The 21,154-nt window shown below is 44.7% G+C and overlaps 1 long non-coding RNA gene across 3 annotated transcripts in view; it reads right to left on the bottom strand.

The window, feature by feature from the left end:
- LOC128331581 (uncharacterized) overlaps positions 1-21,154 on the bottom strand; it is a 163,387-nt gene that overhangs the window by 11,618 nt on the left and 130,615 nt on the right. For 2 of the 3 annotated variants that reach the window (XR_008310357.1, XR_008310356.1), the window contains one exon: positions 861-1,944. The exons of the other annotated variant lie outside the window; for it this stretch is intronic. This is a non-coding gene — a long non-coding RNA (uncharacterized LOC128331581). Of the gene's footprint in view, positions 1-860; positions 1,945-21,154 lie in introns of those variants that run through there. 3 annotated transcript variants of the gene reach the window in all.

Genomic DNA, 21,154 nt, shown 5'->3' with positions numbered 1-21,154 from the left:
TTACTAACAACAAAAATGGATCTGCAATGGAACCAACATTATTTATTTATTTATTTAATACATTTTATTTAATAATAAATAATATAATATATTTAATAATATATTTAATAAATAATTATAAATAATATAATGATAATATCATGAGAGTGCAGGTGTCTCACCTCTACAGAGGAGGCAGATGCTGCCTCCCCTTGGAGGGTTATCCAACCAAGCTTGGAGGCTGGTAGCAAATAGAGTTGGCCAATGCAGTTCCTGGTAATTGGGCTTTTAAGAAATTTGCCAGGCTGCTTTGATGAGTTATATGTTCTCCTCATCCTCTCTGATCAGAATTCTAATATAAAATAGAGTGTATATGTGCAAATTCTGTGTGGGGGCCTGCAGAATTCAACGGGAGATAATTTCCAACACAATCTATGTTTGACTGGTTAAATAAGTTAAGCTAATTAAGTTAAACTGGTAATTTAGATTGAAATTAGAAGTTAACCAGTTTCCCCAAGGTGTAGAGGATTAAAGCCTTTGTCTCAGAGCAAGCTCACATGAGGGGAAGAAAGATGCTGAATTATCCATGCTGAGCTTTCTGGCTCAGGCTTCTAAAACTTTCCTGTAATTTTTGGTAGGTTCTAAAGGCTGCCAGAGCTCCCCCCCACACCGACTTGGGTTGGAAATCCCAGGGAAACTCTTTCTCTTGCTATTGGAAAAGTATACAAAAATCCTCCACGAACAAGCCTATACATGGTGAGAAAACTGGTAGTTTGCTGGATGTCTGAGGATGTGCATGCACCAGAGTAGGACCTTGTTTCAGCCCCTGCTTTCTCCTGAGTTAAAAACCCCACTTGGAGACGCTTGTAAAAGAAAAGAACAAAAAGACAAAACAAGTTTATTCAAATGCTACAGTCTGCTTCTGTCTGAAGCTCTCCCAGCTAGCTTTTAGTTACAGGTAAATATACTCAGTAGATTACAATAATACTTCAAAAAGCACCCCAAATGATGTTGGGGCTGCACACTTTAAATTCGTGGTTACCCAGTTGCAAGGAACAGGTATGTAGGGAAATACAAAAGCACCTTTAAAAGCTTCCAGTCTCTTTTGCAACACCCTGGCTGAATGGACGAAGGCTAGTGTTTCTTAGTTTAGTTACATTACAGGTAAACAATCATAGAACAGTTTCAGGGGTATACAAAGCACACACCAAAGAAACAGAAAGTCTAATGCAAAATCTGACTAAACAAACTTTCCCTAGACTAAACTTCCTGAAGCCAAAACCCTGGCTTCCTTTGTCTTGAACTCACTAAATCATAGATGAGAATTCAAGCCCCTGCAGTTCTATCTTCCAAGAGCTGCAGTCAGCCTCCTTGCAGCCATCCTCCCTGGCCACATGTGCTGTTCTTGCCCCCAGCCTGCTTCTTCTAATAAAGGATCTCTCCTTCCTACCAATGGCTCTCTAGGTCCCAGCCACCTGGTGTGGCTGATTGACTGATCACTGGTGTTCACCAGCCTGTCAGTCAGGACAGGGTTCACTTCTGGTTAACTCTTTAGGAGAGAGGTGGCTGATCACTACACAAGTTTTATATTCTATGGTTTAATTTGTAATTTGTATTGTGTTTCTTCTGCTGGTCTAAGGCAGTAATAAAGATTTGCCTTGCTTTGCTTTGGAAATTGGGCTGAGCCGAGCCTGCAAAACCAAGGCTTTACCCTTCAACAACTCAAGATTGTTGCCAATTGGTTGAACAATTGACTTAAAGTGCCCGCCTGCAGCAGTAGTGCTGGTCGAGGAGTGGCAGCAAACTGCTTCACAACATTTCTCACCTCTTGAGTGGCATGCCTTCAGCAAACTCACTGCAACCCAGCTGTGATCCAAGACCAGAGGAGTGAGCCCAGTGGCAGGCCCAAAATATAAAATTGTGGCTGCAGCTCAGTGTGTAAACAGGCAGGTGTCAGCCAGAAGTCTGCAAAAGAACAATCAGAGCTTTGAACAGAGGAAGAAGACCCTCACAACTGTTTGGGGACAAGGAAGTCCTGAATGTAACTGCAGAAAGAAAAGGGATACCATCTTCCAATCTGTTGTATGTGCAACTCAATAAAACAAGCAGTGGGCAGGGCTGGCATATATAGCTGATGCCCCACCCACTGCTGATTCGACATGTAGAAGAAGAAGAAGGAAGAGGGGAACAGCTTGGGTGGGGCACTGACTGTCTTTTGCCTCTGCCCCACCTCTTCTCCAGGTGTGTAACATCTCCTGGGCTGCTGCTGAGCTGGGGCTTCTGCCATTATATAGGGCAGGCTGGCCCAAGGGCTCTCGTCCTTGTGGCTCTCAGCCGTGGGGCGAGCTGCCTGGGGGCCCAGAAGATCTCTCTCCTCTGCCTGAAGATCCATCTTCCCTTAATCGAGAAGCTAGCAGCAGTTTACATCAGCCTGGTTCTGGTTTTTATTAAGCCAAGTGGCCGTGGTGGGTTAGTCTGGGGAGATGTGTCTGGGAGAGCGAAAAAGTGGGTCTGGAGTGGGGGCGGCAATATCACGGGTAGCGGACAGAGGGAGGTATGGCGGTGGGAGTTGGGCAGGCCGTTACAGGGGAAATCGGTCCAGGCAATTGAGGCCTGTTCCTTTTTCCAGCCCTTCTCCCAACCCTCTGACCCTCGGGAGCTCTGAGAACACTCCTTCGAGGATTAGGCTGCTGCTGCTGAATGCCAGGTCAGTTAACACAAAAACATCTCTCATCCACGATCTGATTGTGGATGAGCATGCTGACCTGGTATGTGTGACGGAGACCTGGTTGGATGAGCTGGGCGGGGTTGGTCTCTCTCAGCTCTGTCCTCCAGGTTTCCAGATCACGCAACAACCCCGCCTTGAGGGTCGGGGAGGGGGCGTTGCAGTCATCTATAGAGAGATCCTCTCCGTTTCCAGATGCCCAGTCAAGCAATCTCAGAATTTTGAGTGCTTGTCCTTGAGGGTGGGCCTCCGAGATAGGCTGGGGATTCTGCTGGTGTACTGACCACCCCGCTGCACTTCAGTCTCCCTACCTGAGCTGGCGGGGGTGGTCTCCGAGGTGGCCTTGGGTTCCCCCAGGCTTATTGTTTTGGGGGATTTCAATGTCCACGCTGAGGCCCCCCTAGTGGGTGCGGCTCAGGATTTCATGGCCTCCATAGCAACCATGGGCCTGTCTCAATTGGTATCGGGCCCTACCCACGTGGCGGGACACACTCTGGATCTGGTTTTTGCCGACCGGGAAATAAATGATCTGGAGGTGGGGGAATTTGAGACCACTCCCTTGTCATGGACAGATCATCACCTGGTGGGGTTTAGTTTGACTGCTCCGTCTGCCCTCTGCAGGGGTGGTGGGCCGATTAAGATGGTCCGCCCCCGGAGGCTTATGGATCCGCTTGGATTTCAGACGGCCCTCGGGGAGTTTCCAGTGTCCAGAGCTGGTGACCCTGTCGAGGCCTTGGTTGATCTCTGGAATGGAGAAATGGCCCGGGCTGTTGACACGGTTGCTCCTAAACGCCCTCTCCGGCTTGGTGGAGCCCGTTCTGCTCCTTGGTTTTCCTCAGAGCTTAGGGCAATGAAGCAACTCGGGCGATGGCTGGAGCGACGCTGGAGGAAGAGTCGTCATGAATCCGACCGAACACGGGCTAGAGCCCATTTTAGGGACTATGCCGTGGCGGTGGGGGCGGCAAAGAAATGCTTTTTCTCCGCCTCCATTGCGTCTGCTCAGTGCAGACAAACGGAGCTGTTTCGTGTGGTGAAAACCTTGCTCCACACATCCCCCCGGACAATGGGGGAGGAGTCATCTACAGCTCTTTGTGATCGGTTTGCCTGTCACTTTGCAGAGAAAGTCACTTGCATCCGTGCTGACCTGGACTCCAGAGTTTTGGCAGTTCCGGCAGACGTGCCTTTGGTACCATCTGGTCCCATTGTGTTGGATTCTTTTCGGTTGGTGCGGCCTGAGGATGTGGACAAGATCCTGGGCAGTGTGCGGGCGACTTCGTGCGCTCTTGACCCTTGCCCTTCATGGCTAATAAAAGCTGCCAGGGAGGGGACGGGCAGATGGTTGGAGGTGATCATTAATGCTTCATTAAGGGAGGGCAGGATGCCATCGTGCCTCAAGGAGGCAGTGGTAAGACCACTATTAAAAAAGCCCTCCCTTGATCCCTCCAACCTGGACAACTATAGGCCTGTGTCTAACCTTCCCTTTTTGGGCAAGGTGATGGAGTGTGTGGTGGCGTACCAGCTGCAGAGGGTCTTGGATGATACGGATTATCTGGACCCTTTTCAATCTGGCTTCCGCCCCGGGTATGGGACTGAGACTACCTTGGTCGCTCTAGTGGATGACCTATGCCGGGAACTAGACAGGGGGAGTGCGTCCCTGTTGGTTCTGCTGGACCTCTCAGCAGCGTTCGATACCATCGACCATGGTATCCTTCTGGGCCACCTCTCGAGTATGGGAATCGGAGGCACTGCGTTGCAGTGGTTCCGGTCCTTTCTTGAGGGGAGGGTCCAGAAGGTGGTGCTGGGGGACTACTGCTCGGCCCCGTGGCCATTGGCCTGTGGGGTCCCGCAGGGATCGGTCTTGTCCCCCATGCTGTTGAACATCTACATGAAGCCGCTGGGAGAGGTCATCCGGGGATTTGGACTGAGTTGTCAGCAATATGCGGATGACACTCAGCTCTATCTGTCCTTGTCATCTGATCCTAGGGAGGTGGTGGATGTCCTGAATCGGGGGCTGGAGGCCGTGATGGGGTGGATGTGGGCTAACAAACTGAAATTGAATCCAGATAAGACGGAGGTACTGTTGGTCAGTAGGAGAGCCAATCGGGATGAGGAGATTTTACCGGTTCTGGATGGGGTTGTACTCCCCTTGAAGGAGCAAGTACACAGCTTGTGGGTACTACTGGACCCGGCTCTGCTTTTGGAAGCTCAGGTGGAGGCGGTGGCCAGGGGTGCCTTTGCATGGCTTCGGCTGGTGCACCAGCTGCGTCCCTTTCTCGAGAAAGCAGATCTGGCCACGGTTACCCACGCCTTAGTCACGTCGCGGTTGGATTACTGTAACACGCTCTACGTGGGGCTGCCCTTGAAGAATATCCGGAAACTGCAGCTAGTGCAAAACGCGGCAGCGAAGGTGTTATCTGGAGCTGCCCGTTGGGAACATATCACCCCCATTTTGAAAGAGCTGCACTGGCTGCCGGTTCGTTTCCGGGTCCAATTCAAGGTGCTGGTTTTGACCTTTAAAGACCTTAACGGTTTGGGCCCAGGATACTTGAAGGACCGCCTGCTCCCAAGGGTTGCTGCCCGCTTGACAAGGACATCTGAGGGGGCCCTGCTCCGGGTGCCGACAATGAGGGAGGCCCGGCTGTTGTGCACTCGGGACAGGGCCTTCTGTGTTGCTGCCCCTAGACTCTGGAATGCTCTCCTGGTGGCCATTCATTCCGCAGACTCCATCACGGCTTTTAGAAAGCTTTTAAAGACTTGGCTTTTTACCCAGGCTTTTACATGATCGTTTTTACTGCGGCTTTGTGTTTTTATCTGTTATCTGTTGTCATGTTTTTATGCTTGTTTATATGTTTTTAGCTTGATGTTTTTATTGCTTGATGTTTTTACTGCTTTTATTGTATGTTTTAATTTTTGTAAACCGCCTTGGGTTTTTCTTTTTAACGAAAGGCGGTATAGACATGTAAAAATAACATACATAAATAAATAAATAAATAAATAAATGTATGGTTGTGTGTTGCCCCAGCGATGTGCCCTGGACCCTCCCAAGACTGAGTGCAATTCTGCCCACCCTGGTACCGTTCCATCGGACCCGAGGTAAAGAGCAGTTTTATGAGAATACTATGGTGAGGATACTATTAGTGGCCATGACTTCAAGAGCTTTTGTTAGAGTTGCCTTGTCAGACTTCCTCATATGCTGCAATTTTGAATCAAAGAAGACAGGTGGCAATGTTGATAACTCATGAGCCCTATTTACATGTTCAATGCATATAGTCTGTGTGCAGTGTATGCACACGTACAGTTATTCACATACTATGTTCAGTGTACATACACCACTACACTATCTGTACCCTGCATGTGAGATGGCCGATACCCAGGTTCTCTCTTAAAGTGAACACATATACAGTCATTCACAGACAAATATGTACAGATATTTGTAAGCATGTACAACATAATGGCTTAAATGGAGCCCTATTCACACTATATGTTCAGTGCATATACAATCTGTTTTTAGTATAGGCAGTTAAAGATCTGTACATACGTGTACAATTATTCACACATTATGTTGAATGCAGGGACAGCAGTACACTTGCATTTAAGAGGGTCTGTACCTTGGTTCACTTCTGAAGTGAATGCACATAAGTAATTAACACAAAAACATGTTTATAGACATAATGCACAACATAAGTTCCAAACAGGGCTTAGTGCTATGCTGAAAGTATTATGCTGGTTCCCTCAATTCAGTGTCTGTTGAACCTTGCTAATCTTTTGACATTCTTGCATTAGAAAGGTCAATGTGCTGCTCACTACTGCTTCTGAGAACCCCTCTCAAAATGCTTAATGCATAGGTGACTTCACTGCACTCTGAATGACTCACTCCACTGGGGTATTTGGCTTTCTGTCATTTCCCCCACCATGTGTCATCCCTCTTTGGGTTTGGGATGATTTCATTTCTGTGAACTCATCTGTCCAAACAGGAGCCTACTTCTGGTTCTGTCTCCTCAAAAGTGTAACGACTTTCCTTTATCACTTTGTCAACTTCTGGATACCTTTGTCTTTAAGTAATCTCATTTGCTGAAATTAAAGTTTAGTACATGGTGTCATTATTGTGTCTCGCACTTGCAAGGAAGGAAAGCATCAATTCAATGCTCTCTGCAAAATATTCACCATGTAGAGGTGCATAATACAAAGGTATGTCGTTCCGTTCTTCTTTTCAAAGCCCCTACCCCTGCCACCACCAAGCATTGCGTAGAACTGGAAATGAAGTTAGGTATTCTATAGTGGCTGCTTACAGAGTAATATGAGTAATATCAGGTTATGATTTGTATGTTCAAATCTAAAAAGATGTATTTGTGGTATACACTATAAGATAATTTATTTTTATTTTTATACATTTCTATCCCACTCTTCCTCCAAGGAGCCCAGAGTGGTGGACATGGTTTTGTTTATCCTCACAACAACCCTCTGAGATAGTTTATTCTATGTCATTATAACAATTATGTATTTCCATAATTTGTTGATCATGGAAATTTATAATCATGATGAACATATTACATGTATTTATATTTAACCTCTTGATGAGCTCATTCAAACCTTCGTGTCTGGTACCTTTTTAATTATTAAAAAATAATAATGGGCAGCATCCACACTAAGTTGATCATTATTAATTACCCAGATTTTCATTGTACCCGTGCTAGTATCTCAAGAAATCACAGCCCAGGGAACAGGCTTGGCAGAATCAGTAGGGTAAGAAAAATCCATAAGCATATTTGAAGATGAAGAAATTACAGTATTTAGAGTGCATACCAGCTTATACATGGAATTTAACAAATGTCATAGTAAGAAGGAGGAATACGAGCTGACAATCAATTCATTGGAAAATGGAGATGTCTGTGATAGTTCAGGATATGGTGCACCTTATTCTACACTTGGAATAATATTGAATTTAAAATTTGACTTTATAAAATTGGTTAGTGATACAACCTGAACTTCTTGTAAAAAATATTTATATTAACATGGTTTATATTTTACTGCAATTGTTTTGTTGCCATTATTGACTGATACACATGTCAAATATTCACAAAAAATTATGCAGACTTCTAGAAACCTGCAAAATGCTTAGACTATATGGAATCAGAATAGTACTCACATGCCCATTTTTACAAATGTCCATAAGCAAGAGATTTTACAAAGCATTTGCTGAATGCTATTTAGAAGAGTCCTTTAAATCTAGAGGGACACTTTTAATAAACTGTGTTTTAAGCTTTATTCTTTGGGGTGTTGTGAACCAAGCCTGATTTGTATACCAGATATGCTCCGGAGCTAGCATATGAAATTAGGCTGATTTCACCAGTGTCACTAAGTGACCAGTTCTTTATACGGTGACCATGTATAGTCTGGGCGTGAAGGTAGAAAGAAGAAGACCCAAAAATTCTTCAAACAATTCAATGGGCTTTATTGAAGAACAACAGCATCAATCTAACTGAGCAGAGAACAGAACAATCAAACTGAACTACTAATAATATTTCAGTCATGGCTAGCAACAACATCAACCCAGTGTTCCTAACTATCGTGTGTGTGTGTATTAAAACTTCCTATAGCCTAACATAATTCAAATATGAATTGAGAGGGTGGGGGGAGGTAAGGAAGGTGCAGGAGTGGTATGGTGGAGGAAATCAGGAATTAGTAGAGGGATGAGGGAGGGGAAGGGGGAAAGAAAGCAGGATCCAAGGCTATAGAAGCAGCATATTACCAGGGTCTGAGGCTTGAGAGCGGTGAGGCTTTAGATGGAGGAAAAATGCGGGTGCTGGAGAACAGGAGCCTGGGGTGCGATGCAAGCTTCAAGCAGTCAAGCAGGCTGGTGGCAGATGCTCAGAGTGAAGTGGGGAGCGAAAGCATCATGGCTGGGGAATGTCTTGACTTTCACTGCACAGCAGTCACTGCACAGCAGAAGTCACAGACAGTCCCTTCTCCCTGGGAAGAGTTCCTGCTTTAGCCCCACAGCTTAGAACAACGAACCCTAGGTAGGATTGTTCTGGAGCAAGTATTGCTTGTTGGGCAAAGATTGCTCACTCTCTGTTCAGTGAGCTCAATTCTTTATAGTTGTTTCTTCCTTTTGATCTCCATTGTCTTTTAATTATCGAAATTAGCTCAGGATATCTCCTTTTAGCAGAGTATTATTCTATTGTCATTTCCAAAGCAAATTTGCCTCTCTTGGTCCCAAGAATATTAAGAGTCAGAGGAGTTAGTGAAAGAATTACATTTATCTGTGTGAGACAGCAATTAAATTACTTCTTGTGTACATCTATCTAGTGTGTAATTATAACAAAAAGATGTTTAAAGTAACAGCAAAAGGGGTACTTGTTTGAGGCTGGTTAATCAATACATTTGACCAAGGCAGAAGCATCATGTCAGTGGAGGTAAGGGATTACCTGAGAGCAAGTCAATTTCAGCATTTGGATACCTGTGAGACAGGTAATCGAGCTTGGCCCATTGTGTCTCTTGTGAGTTTCACAACCACTGATAAACAGTACCTTATTGACTACCTGCTTCCAGCTGAATCTGTGCACCTGTATAGATTGGCTGGGAAGGCTCTGCTCCACGTGTCAACACCTGCTGAGGCTCCTTTGTTGAGCACATAGGATAGGGCCTTGTCAGTTGTTGCCCCCAGGCTGTGGAAGTCTCTCACAGCCGTGATCTGTATGGTCCTTCTCTCCTCTTTAGGAGGAAAGTGAAGTGAAAGTGAAGACTGCCCTTTTTATTCTGGCTTTTGGCCAGTGAAGTTCACCCCTTTTCTAAATTTTAGTTGTGTGTGTTCTATTTTTATGTTGCTTTTATTGAAATGTTATTGTTTTTACCTTTGGGTCTTAGGATGAAGGATGGTATATAAATATAAACAAACAAATGTTTACCTCTACCCAAAGCCATGCCATTCTCAGGTACACACTAGTTTTATATTTATTATTTATTAAAATTTTATTATATACCTCCTCCTCCAAAGACTCTAGGCAGTGAACAACAATGCCAATAACAATTAATAATAATCATCATCATCATCATAATAATAATAATTATTATTATTATTATTATTAAAGGGCAAACACCTGGCAAAATAGGTGGGCCTTAAGAAGGGCCTTAAAAGCAGCCAGGGAGGGGGCTGAAAGAATCTGGGGAGGGGAAAGAGTGTTCCAAAGAAGAGGGGTGGCCACAGAAAAGGCCCTCCTATGGGCCCAGGCACCACACACTACACCAGGGCCCAGGGCACTAAGGAGAAGACCTCTCATGCCAGGATACAACCGGCCAAGAGAGGCAATCCCAGAGATATACAGGTGTTAAGCCCATAAGGGTTTTGTAGATGAGAACCAGCACTTTGAATTGGACATGGAAGCGAACAGGCAACCAGTGCAGCAACCGTAAAAGAAGTGTGACACTATCAAATCTATGGCCACCCATAAAGAGGCAGGTCATTGCATTCTGGACTAGTTGAGGCTTCTGAATCATTTTCAAAGGCAACCCTAGGTACAGCACATTGCAGTAATCTAAACAAGAGCTAACAAAGGCATGTGTCACTGTTGCCAGGGCCTGCTGGTTGAGAAAAGGCTGTAACTGGCGAACCAGCCAAAGCTGGGCAAAGGGACCCCTGGCCACGGCCTCCACCTGCTGTTCAAGCAGGAGCCGTGAGTCCAGAAGGACCCCCAGATCATTCACCATCTCTTTCTACGAAGATGGCAATCACTTCAGGCTCTAAGGTTCTTTCTTGCTTACAAACACAAATCAGTACAAAGAAACCTGTTTCTAGAAGTCTGCATAACCTATCCCTAGATATACTTCTCTAAGGCATACCTGTTGCTAATCCCATGTGTGGCAGCTCTCGTGAGATTTTGCAAGCGAAGGGAGGGGGAGAGGAAGGCAAGTGGCCATCAAGAGAAAGCGGCAGCCAGACTGCAGCCAGAAAGCAGCGGCCAGACTGGGCGGTTCCCAAGAAGAAGCGTCGACCAGGCCGGCTGGCTGCTGGGTAGGGAGAAGAACGGAGGGGGGGGAGAACGAAATGGGGCTGAAGGGAGGCGGGAGAACAGCTGAAGGGATGGAGGGGAGACAGGGAGAACTAGGGGTATAGATGCTCTGCGCCAGGTCAGCTAGGTATGAATATTTGACATGTGTTTCAGACAATAATGGCAACAAAACAATAGCAGTAAAATATAAACCATGTTAATATAAATATTTTAAGTTTTTACAAGAAGCTCAGGTTGTATCATTAATCAATTTTATAATGTCAAATTTTAAATTCAATATTATTTCAAGTGTAGAATAAGGTGCTCCATATCCTGAACTTTATCACAGACAATCTCAATTTTCCAATAAATTGATTGTCAGCTCATATTCCTTCTTACTCTGACATTTGTTAGATTTCATGTATAAGTTGGTATGTGCTCTTAATATTGCAATTTCTTTTTACCCCACTCATTCTGCCAAGCCTGTTCCCTGGGCTGTGATTTCTTGAGATACCAGAACGGGTACAAAGAGAATCTGGGTAATTAGTAATGATCAACTTAGTGTGGATGCTGCCCATTATTTTAACAATTAAAAAGGTACCAGACAAGAAGGCTTGAATGAGCTCATTAAGAGGTTAAATATAAATACATGTAATATGTTCATCATGATTATAAATATCCGTGATCAGCAAAAAGGTTGGGTGTTGTGGTTGCAAACAATGACACTAACTAATAGGCTGCATCACAGCACAGAACAACTCTTCAAGGGAAAAAATGCTTACATTTTTATTGTTCAATCAGAAGGCAGACACCTTAATCACAGTCCTTCTCGGGGGAAATAAACAGTCTGCCCCATTTATTTATTATATTTTCATGTGTGTCTCCTGGTTTTATCGCTGCCGTGCTGTTGAAAGCGCCATTGTGCATTTGGATGACATTATCTCCGCCATTTGAAGGCCCGTATAGAGAAGCGGCTGTAATGCGCTGCCTCTGTCTTGTGGTGACCTCAATTACACATTCCTTCCTGTTCTTTGCCTGTCAGATATGGTGCAGCCGCTATCATGTAACGCACCTGCCTTCTGATACCGGGGAAGGGAGAAATCAGTATTTTTGCTTCCTTTGTTTTCAGATATTGAACTGGCTCTGGCAGAGTCTGCAGCTGTTAAACCATACTGAGCTGTTTCCTACACAGATGAAGCAGCAAGGGACTTAGCATTGCCACAGCCAGCTCCAGGTTTGTGGGGGGTCCTGAGCAAAGTGGCCTCCCATGAGCCCACCTATGTTGGTGGACTAATTCACCCATAAATACCCCCGACATGCCATTGCTATGGACATTGTGGGGAATTAAAATGGGAGCTCCAGCACATGGATGAGAAGAAGAAAAATGATTTAAAGGGCCCAGGAGCAGTGCAGGCTCATGGTGCAGGCATAATGGGGTTGGGCCTTGCCAGGATACTGGACCATAGGAATTTGCCCAAAGGTGCCTTGCCATGGAGATGATGATGTCCCTGCCATATGCAACGGAGGCTGCTCTTTTGCTGCAGGTGATAGCGCTGGTCTTCCCAATCAAAGGAATTCCCATTCAGAATTCCTAGCCATCTTTGCACCCGCACCAAATCTTCTACTTTGAAAACACTGCCCCAGGGTCTCCATCTAGACAAAGTAAAAGTCATAGCAATTGCCCAACTCCAGGTTAATCATTTTCAATGTGGTACACAACATGCACTTTTTAAAAAAATCTCATTTAATTTGCATCTTTGATTCTAGATCTTGGAAAAAGAGAAACGTTTCTGTTTATATGAAGTTTCTGTCTTCTTAAGACACACAACCCGCACCCCCACCTCCCAGTGAAAGACTCTCTGTAGTCAAAAATGTGTTTGGAATTTTGGACTTTTTCAATTGATTTTTCTGTTTTGAACAAATCTGTTTCTGCACCTACCTAAAGATTGTTTGTCTGTTAAGCATTCTCATGCCAAGCAGTAGTTTTGGGGGAACATTCTCTTGAAAAATTAGGCACAATATGGTGCAGGTGAATGGCTGCAAAGATGTGCAGATAAGCATCAGGGTGAAGTTGAGTTGTCTGGATCAGTGGTGTTAGGGGCAGGATCCATCCTCCTCAGAAGCCTCCCACAGAGGTTCGCCCAAAGGTCAGAGCAGGATGACCATTCATTGCCAGAAACTTCTGTTTCCTCAGTTTCCAATGGCTGTTCTGTTATGGTGGAACCAGAAGGAACCAGAGGAGAGGAGAGCTGGTCTTGAGGTAAACATGATTTGTCCCTTAGCTAAGTAGGGTCCACCCTGGTTGCATATGAATGGGAGATGTGATGTATGAGCACTGTAAGAGCTCCCCCTTAGGGGAAGGAGCCGCTCTGGGAAGAGCAGAAGGGTCCAAACAAGTTCCCTCCCTGGCACCTCCAAGATAGGGCTGAGAGAGATTCCTGCCTGCAACCTTAGAGAAGCCGCTGCCAGTCTGTGTGGAAAATACAGAGCTAGATTGCCCTATGATCTGACTCAGTATATGGCAGCTTCCTTTCTTCCTATGTAACAGCAGTTCTTGATATTTTGACATTTCTATTCTAATACTCAGTGGTTTATCTAGCAACTTCCCTTTTGTTAAGTTACTAGAACATGAGACCTGCTCAAGTTCCATCATGATCTCAAATAGCTTGCCATGTGGATTTGGTTTCTCTTCCATTCCAAATCTTTCATTCCTTTTTAATGGTAGTGGTAACATGCTAACAACTTGCTCTCTGGAGACAACTTCTGTGGTTGGAAGTGGCTCCCATGTCATCTCTCCTAAACTAATTATGGAGGTTTCCTACATCTACCATCTGTGCATCTCATTCAGTTATCAGGAGCAAGTAGCGGAAAGTCTTCTATACAGTACAATGATTTAGATGGAAAGACCGAAGTCCTCTGGGAGGCTCACCAAAGTCTCAAGTCTAGACATATTCCTCCTAGCAGAGGAAGAAGCATATATGAACATAAGCTGATCTTGTGGTAGCAAGCATAAATTGTCCCCTTTGCTAAGCAGGATCTGCCCTGGTTTGCATTTGAATGGGAGACTACATGTGAGCACTGTAAGATCTTCCCCTCAGGATGGGACCGCTCTAGGAAGCGCAACTGCATACGTGCATGAAGAAGATCCAAAGTTCCCTCCCTGGCATCTCCAAGATAGGGTTGAGAGAGACTCCTGCCTGCAACCTTGGAGAAGCCGCTGCCAGTCTGTAACGACAATACTGAACTAGATGGACCAATGGTCTGACTCAGTATATGGCAGCTTCCTAGGTTCCTATGTACCATGACAAATCATTGTTCTGCCTAGCTCAGTATTGTCTACTCCAACAGTGACTATCCAGGGTTTCAAATGGTTTATTTATGATAGCTTTTTATGGCAAAGGATAGTGTGGAGGATGAGGTGGTTAGTATTGTAATACTTGTTCCATTTTATCTGTGGTGCAGAATGGTTTATATACGTTTGTGTTAAGCTTGCCCCAGCAGCTATACTTTTGTATTGGGCTCACCCAGGCCCTCATCAAGTTTTAAATCCTGAGTTATGCTTGATGGCATCAGCTAAGCCCATGCTGCATTTGACCAGCCAATAATTAGTTTATTGCCCAGTTTTTTCCAACTGCAGCATCAAAATTATGAGCATAAAATATATATAATTGACAGTATGCATGGAGACCAAGTTTAAAACAAGACACAAATGTAGAATAAAATATAAAATAGAGAAATACAGAATAACATAAATAAGAGGGTTTTTTTTAATATCCCCACAACTGGTCTGTATCTAGTGTGTATTTGTGTGTGTGTGGGGGGGGGCTTTTTAACTACAAATATAGGTTCCCTCCTCCTCCCTGCCTGCCTTCACTCTGCTCCAATATGTCAGGCACTCCCAACTCCCTCTTTCCCACTACTTTGCTTCACAGGTAAAATGAGGATTTGAATTTCCCCCCCTCCTGCACAAGATTTCTCCTGTAATCAATACCCAACACAACTGAGAGGCAGAGTGGTGTAGTGGTTAGAGTATTAAGACTACGGCTTAATGGCTTTTGCGTGGGGATTCTGGGAGTTGTAGTCAACAACATCTGGGAATCTCTCTTAGAGGGAACACTGACTATGATTGAGGAGACCTGGGTTCAAATCCTTTCCCACTCAACCATGAAGTTCACTGTGAGGCTGTTCTCACATGCAGCCAAGCCTAGGGTTGGCTGCGCATGAGAACTGGTGGGAGTCATCTAGCTCCCTGCAACAGTGCAATGGCAAACCTGCTTATGGAGCCTGCAGCTTAGCCAGGGTTAAGGGTGCAAGCACACCTTAAGTATTTGTGTGCCGGCGCCGTATGGCATTGACACAGGAGCAGGCTCCTGGCCAGCTCCAGGGACATCTCCAAAATGCACTGCGCACTCCCTGTGCATGACACTCCCGGCCCCAGACACTCCACACTAACTAGAGCAATGGAGGATTGTCTAGGCACACGATCTAGCAATGGAGGAGCAGTCGGCTGTGGGGAGGTAAGTTTCTCTAGCCTTCCGCTCCGCACACCCTCCCAGCCCTTCTCACAGATCATGAGAAAGGGCTCTGTGTTTCCTTAGGCCAGACACACTCTCTGTGCTCTTAACCTGCCTCATAGGATTGCTATGAAGATAAAACCATGTACATTACGAGTTCCTTGGAGGAAGAGCAGGCTACGAGTGCCATACATGTATATGTGATTCATAGCACATGCATATTTATGTTGATTTTTCCTTACATGCACTCTCCAACCCTAAACATGTAAACTCAGAAGCAAATTCAAATGGGTGTTTAAAAAAATCACAGCCGTGAGCAGTCCTGTTTGATTCCTTCAATTAACCTGTTTTGTATTTTGAAGCCAAAAGCACAGATATAACACAGAATTCCTTAGCATCATAAAATCACCAGATGCAGTCACAGTGTGTGCCAAACAGAAGGAACAGCCACAAACTTGCAATTTAGATCTATATATCCACCAATCTGATTTAAAATGGGACATCAGAATGGCAAGTACATAGAGTTGCCATGACCCTCAGAATTTTGGGTTTCACCTGGATTTTAAGCATCCCACCCAGATTAGCCCAGATTTCAGATTTAATTTTTTTTTTAAAGCTAAGCTCTAAACTCTGTAGAAGTGGAGTCATGGAGCAAAACATGCAGTCACTATTCAAGCCAATTTACACAATATGCAAATTAGGCACCCGGATTTGGAAAACCAGAATATGGAACTCTACAAATACAGAGATACCCGTTTCTTAGGAATTAAGGATAAACAAGCATTTTCAAGAGACAGAAAACTTTTAAAACAAGTCTCCCATGTTCTGATTTACAAAATCTTATTTTGAAGGAAGTGTACAAAAACAGGCACAGACCACACAATAATGTAAGATGTTTTTTGTGTTTTGGTTTAATTCTCAGTCTGAAGCCCCTTTCGAGAATTTGGGTTAATTTCCACCCACCCCACACACTATAAGCTTGTAAAGAAAAAAGGCAATATGGAAATTTGTGTATGAGCTACTGTTACAAACACAGGGCAAAATAATAGTCGCTGAGGCACTTCACACGATTAGTGTGAAGTGCCTCGAGGCGGTTTGCGGGGAGATTGGGTTTAGCCCACTCTCCCCACAGACAATTGCTTGCGGAGCCCTAGGCAGCCAGATCGGCCGCCCACATGACTACCGGCTCCATCATGGAGCAGGTGGGGGCTGCAGAAATTGGGGGCCACTTGGCCCCCAGAAGTCCCAAGATGTCCCACATGAGCACAGGGGGCATTCGGGGGGGACCCCCAAGCCCGGGAGGCTGCTTGTAGCCTCCTGGTCAGGGGTCTACTTGTGTGTCACCGCACACTGCGGTGGCACATGAGCAGAAAAACAAGGTTAATGTAGTGCTCACTCCGGTAACCTCATTTAAGGGGAGGGGGAATTAGGTGGGATAGCCACCTTAGAACCACCGGGCTCGTGAGCCCGGTGGTTCCAATGATCACCAGGAAGCGGGCTAGTCTCCCTTAGCTCGCTTTCTGGAGATCGTCAGAATAGCTTCATTAAGACTCAGAGCCATTTTGCAGTAAAGATCCATTTCTTCATAGCTTTTGCTATGCAAACGTCTTTGAGGACTATGTGGGGGTGTGTGTGTTGAAAAGTGGTATATATTTTTAAAAATCGCAACCAGAGTAGTTTCAAACTAGCAAATAGGCCTGTGCTATCGAGTATTAGAACTCCTGCTAGCACCATTCGCTCCCCCCACCAAGGGAGGCAGCCAATTATGGGGCAATTGCCCCAGTACGGTGGTGGTGGGTTGGGGGTTCTTAATCCTGACCCAGCATTGGCACAGGGAAGGCTGGGTGACTGGGGAGAATGCCGGGAGCGTCTCTGGGGAGGGCAGGGAGTCATGCGGGGGAGGCTGGGGATGTGCGCAGGGATGCCTATGGACTCTAGTTCCACCCAGAGCTTCTCCCATGGAAGTCCCCTAGGCATCCCTGTACTCATTCCCAGTCTCCCCTGCATGACTGCCTGCCATGCATGCACTGCTGGATGAAAGGGTCATGGGGAATAGTTGGGGCGGGTGAGCTTCAGCGGCCCAATGGTCAGTGATATGTGCAGCGGTGACGTGGGCAGGGCCATCAGCAGGGAAGGGAACTAAATGCCCACTTTTTGCCAACGGCACAGACAGAAGTAGCTGCGGGGGGAGGTAGCATCTGGGGGCCAGGACCCAGAAAAGCACCAGGTCTGCAACCTGACACAACCCGGGTCCACTACACCCCTGAACTGAAGGGAATACCTTTTTATTTACATCTCCAAACCAAGAATGCTGGAATAGTGCAGTGGCAGCTTGGGTGATGGCTGATTGGAAGGCTACCACTTTCTGTCACTGAGCATGCATGGAAGGCAAAGGAGAGCAGATGCCCTTACTAAAGGGTGTTGCAAGGTGATGGAAGAGGCATGGGGAGCATTACTTCAGGCCCATGCAGGTGCACAGCTGCTGAGAGTGTCAAAGTACCCAGCATAGGCTGCTGACATCATGGCCCATGTCCACTTTGGATGTTGCTACTTTCCCCACAACCACACGGCCTGCACTGCATGGTGTTGAGGGAACAGTCCCTGTGTCTTGCAGCACTCTCCAGTGAAGGTATTTGGTTCCCCTTCCTGTGCCCTAGTGCTCAGCAGTGGAAGGTGATAGTTCTTCAGTGAACTGCTAAAGGAGCCACTGGAATAGTGGAAAAGCAAGATGTTAATAGGCCCAGAAAAGAAAGTGCTGATGTCCAAGTAAGATTCAAATTCAAAATATTATTATTATTTACATTTATGAACCGCCCCATCTATATAAACATATATTTAGGTATAAAAAGATTGAGAGCAGGTGAACAAAGCCAGGTCCTATTGCATAATGATATGCATAACTTGCTTTAGTATGATTCGTGATTAAAACCCATATTGGGTATATGTCTTTTGGGATCAGTACCAGACTACTAGAAAACACACTAAAGTAAACATGATTCTATTTACCAGAGGCAGACTTTTTTCTTTCATTCAGATTTTGATTGCCAGCTATCATTAGCCAGCTATATTTCCCTGTTAAAAGCCATCCAAGGTTTTTAAAAGAAGGTTATGAAATCTACACAATTAAGTTGGGTACATTCTGCATTCTTGTCCTTGTATGGGAGTCTTCTTTTTGAGAAGGTCTTTGGGCAGTTGCTTGTGGCAAGGGACAACCCTGGTGTTGTGAAGTAGCCGTTCTCTGCTTGACGACGGCCTGATTCACAACACCAGCTGCTACCCCAAGCCTTGCATTTTGGACCACCGTACTTCATTCTCTAGGTTATCCTTCTTTGTGCCCACGCCTACAAAAGAGAGAACAAAGCCGTTTTGTTAGATTTAAACTAGAAGAGCTGGTTTAACCTTTCCCCCCTTTTAAACATTTTCAACATATAGAAGGATAGTTTCTCAACTAAAATCACTCGATGTAGTGTTAATAATTTTCTCTTTAAATATAAATGAAATGAAGTGAAGCTAGAGTAATAATATAAGGCTGACTTCACATTGTTTTTTATGTTGATTTTCCAGTGTTCTGGAGAAAACCTACAGTAAAAAGATATAAAGCAGAGTGGGAAAGCTGGGGATAACATTCTGGGCTTTTCAGAGGGGTAGCCATGCTCAAGTTCTATGTAGCCAACATAGCAAGTCCTTACTCCTTTGGCATCTTTAAAGATTAACCATTTTACTGGAGTACAAATTTTCATGGAGCAGAGCCCGTCACCAAATTCATAAAGTTTTATCCTTAGCTGGCAGATATAGCAATAGCAATAGCACTTACATTTATATACCGCTCTATGGCTAGAAGCTCTCTAAGCGGTTTACAATGATTTAGCATATTGCCCCCAACATTCTGGGTACTCATTTTACCGACCTCAGAAGGATGGAAGGCTGAGTCAACCTTGAGCCCCTGGTCAGGATCGAACTTGTAACCTTCTGGTTACAGGGCGGCAGTTTTTACCACTGCGCCACCAGGGGCTCTTATTTGGGCACAAAGGGGAAAAATAAGTTCATATACAGGTAAAAGGGCCATTAAATATAACAGGTAGTGGGAAGTCTTGTGACATTCTATATGGAGTTTAAGCATTTGCAACAGCAATCAGTGGTGATAATACAACAAACAAGAGATAATACACCAAACCCCAATCTTGATTGTCTGAATTGTATAGATACAAATGTATTGATGAATATGGAAATTTCTAGCCCAGAAATTTTATGTTGGATCCTTGCTATACTTTATTCTCTTCTGAGGGGAAGTGTCATCTTAGAAGAGATTCAACCAGAAATACTCTAAATAACCTGAAACAGTAAATGGTGGAGCTAAAATGTCTAACATTCCTACCCCAGCTGCCTGCACATGCTTTGAAGTCAAGCCTGCCAGCTCCAGTTCTTGGACATACATTCAGGATCTCCAAGCTGCTACAAATCTCCATGTTTTCCAGAAATGGAAGTGTCTCCTACAAACCCAACTTCAAATTCATGTTGTTATATTATATTTGCTCTATAGAATCCTTTAAAATCTCACAGGCTTCCTTTTCCTCATCTATTACTTTAGTTAGAAATTAGCTCTTTCTGATTAAAGTCTATATGCCCAACTGTGCAAATTTCACACTGCACACATTTCACACTGCGTGTTTCACAGTGCACACATTTTTTTGGCACTACACAAAACGTGCCTAGCTGTAGAATAAACCATGCCTGAGGGGTGTGGCCAGCGATATTATTTGTTCTAAGTCTGCTGCCTTCCCTCCACCTCTTCCATCATTGCTTGAATCTCTGAACTGGAGGTAGAGCATGGGGCGGGGGGTGGGGGTGGGGGAGGAAAGAAACTCTTTTCAGTGCTTATCTTTTGCTGGAGATGGACAGAGCCTTTCTGCACAGCACTGTGTAGGCTGCCCCTCGCATTAACTTTTTATAGTGCCCTACTTCTGCAGGTTTCTGGGGATTCCCAACACATTCCACATCATTCCCAAAAGTCCTCTGTCCCTGAGATGCAGTTTTTTGAGGGTTGAGGGTAGAAGGCTCCTGTGCAGAGGCGGCGGGTAAGGAAGATCCCTTGCGCAGGCTGTTGCACAAGCCTAACTGTGGATGCAACCCGAGAAATTTAAATAATAGCATCTGTGAAATAATAAAGGGCTATTAAGAATTAGCACACTAAGTGGGCACTGGATTGTTTCTTTTATCAATCTTTTCAGGCATTTAAAAATATATATATCTTTTTTTTAATTCATTCAAGATATGTATATACTTCCCAAAACTCACATCTCTGGACAGTTTAAGGTAAAAACAGCACAAATTAAAACAATTTAAACTTCTGAACAGTGTTAAAGCTGATTAGTCTAATTAAAAGGCCAGGTGAATAGATGTGTCTTAACAGTTTGGGCCCTGGATACCTGGGGGACCACCTGCTCCCAAAGGTTGCTACCCACTTGACAAGGTCATCTGAGGGGGCTCTGCTCCGAGTGCTGACAATGAGGGAGGCTCGGCTGTCGTGCACGCAGGTCAGGGCCTTCTCTGTTGCTTCCCCCGCCCCGACTCTGGAATGCTCTTCCGGTGGCTATTTACTCCACGGTCTCCATCACATTTTTTAAGAAAGCATGTTTAAATCTTGGCTTTTTACCCAGGCTTTTTATATGATAAGCAGCAGCTGCTGCTTTGTATTTTGTATGGTTATATTGTGCTTGTATTTTAAATCTTTTATGTCAGATCTGTGGTTTTATATTTTATAGCTTAATATTTTAATTGTGTAAGGTTTATAGTCTTGTTTTAATTTTTCTGTGTGACCACAGAAATATACAAATATACAAATTATACAAGTATACAAATGTAACAATAACATAAATAAATACATGAACTGCCTATATTCAAGCTATCATTGCCATTTCTCATTCTAAAAGAAATAAAAAATTTTGGTG

This window comes from Hemicordylus capensis, chromosome 6 (genome assembly GCF_027244095.1).
Source record: "Hemicordylus capensis ecotype Gifberg chromosome 6, rHemCap1.1.pri, whole genome shotgun sequence".
Classification (NCBI taxonomy): domain Eukaryota; kingdom Metazoa; phylum Chordata; class Lepidosauria; order Squamata; family Cordylidae; genus Hemicordylus; species Hemicordylus capensis.
This window is presented reverse-complemented; position numbering and strand designations above follow the sequence as displayed.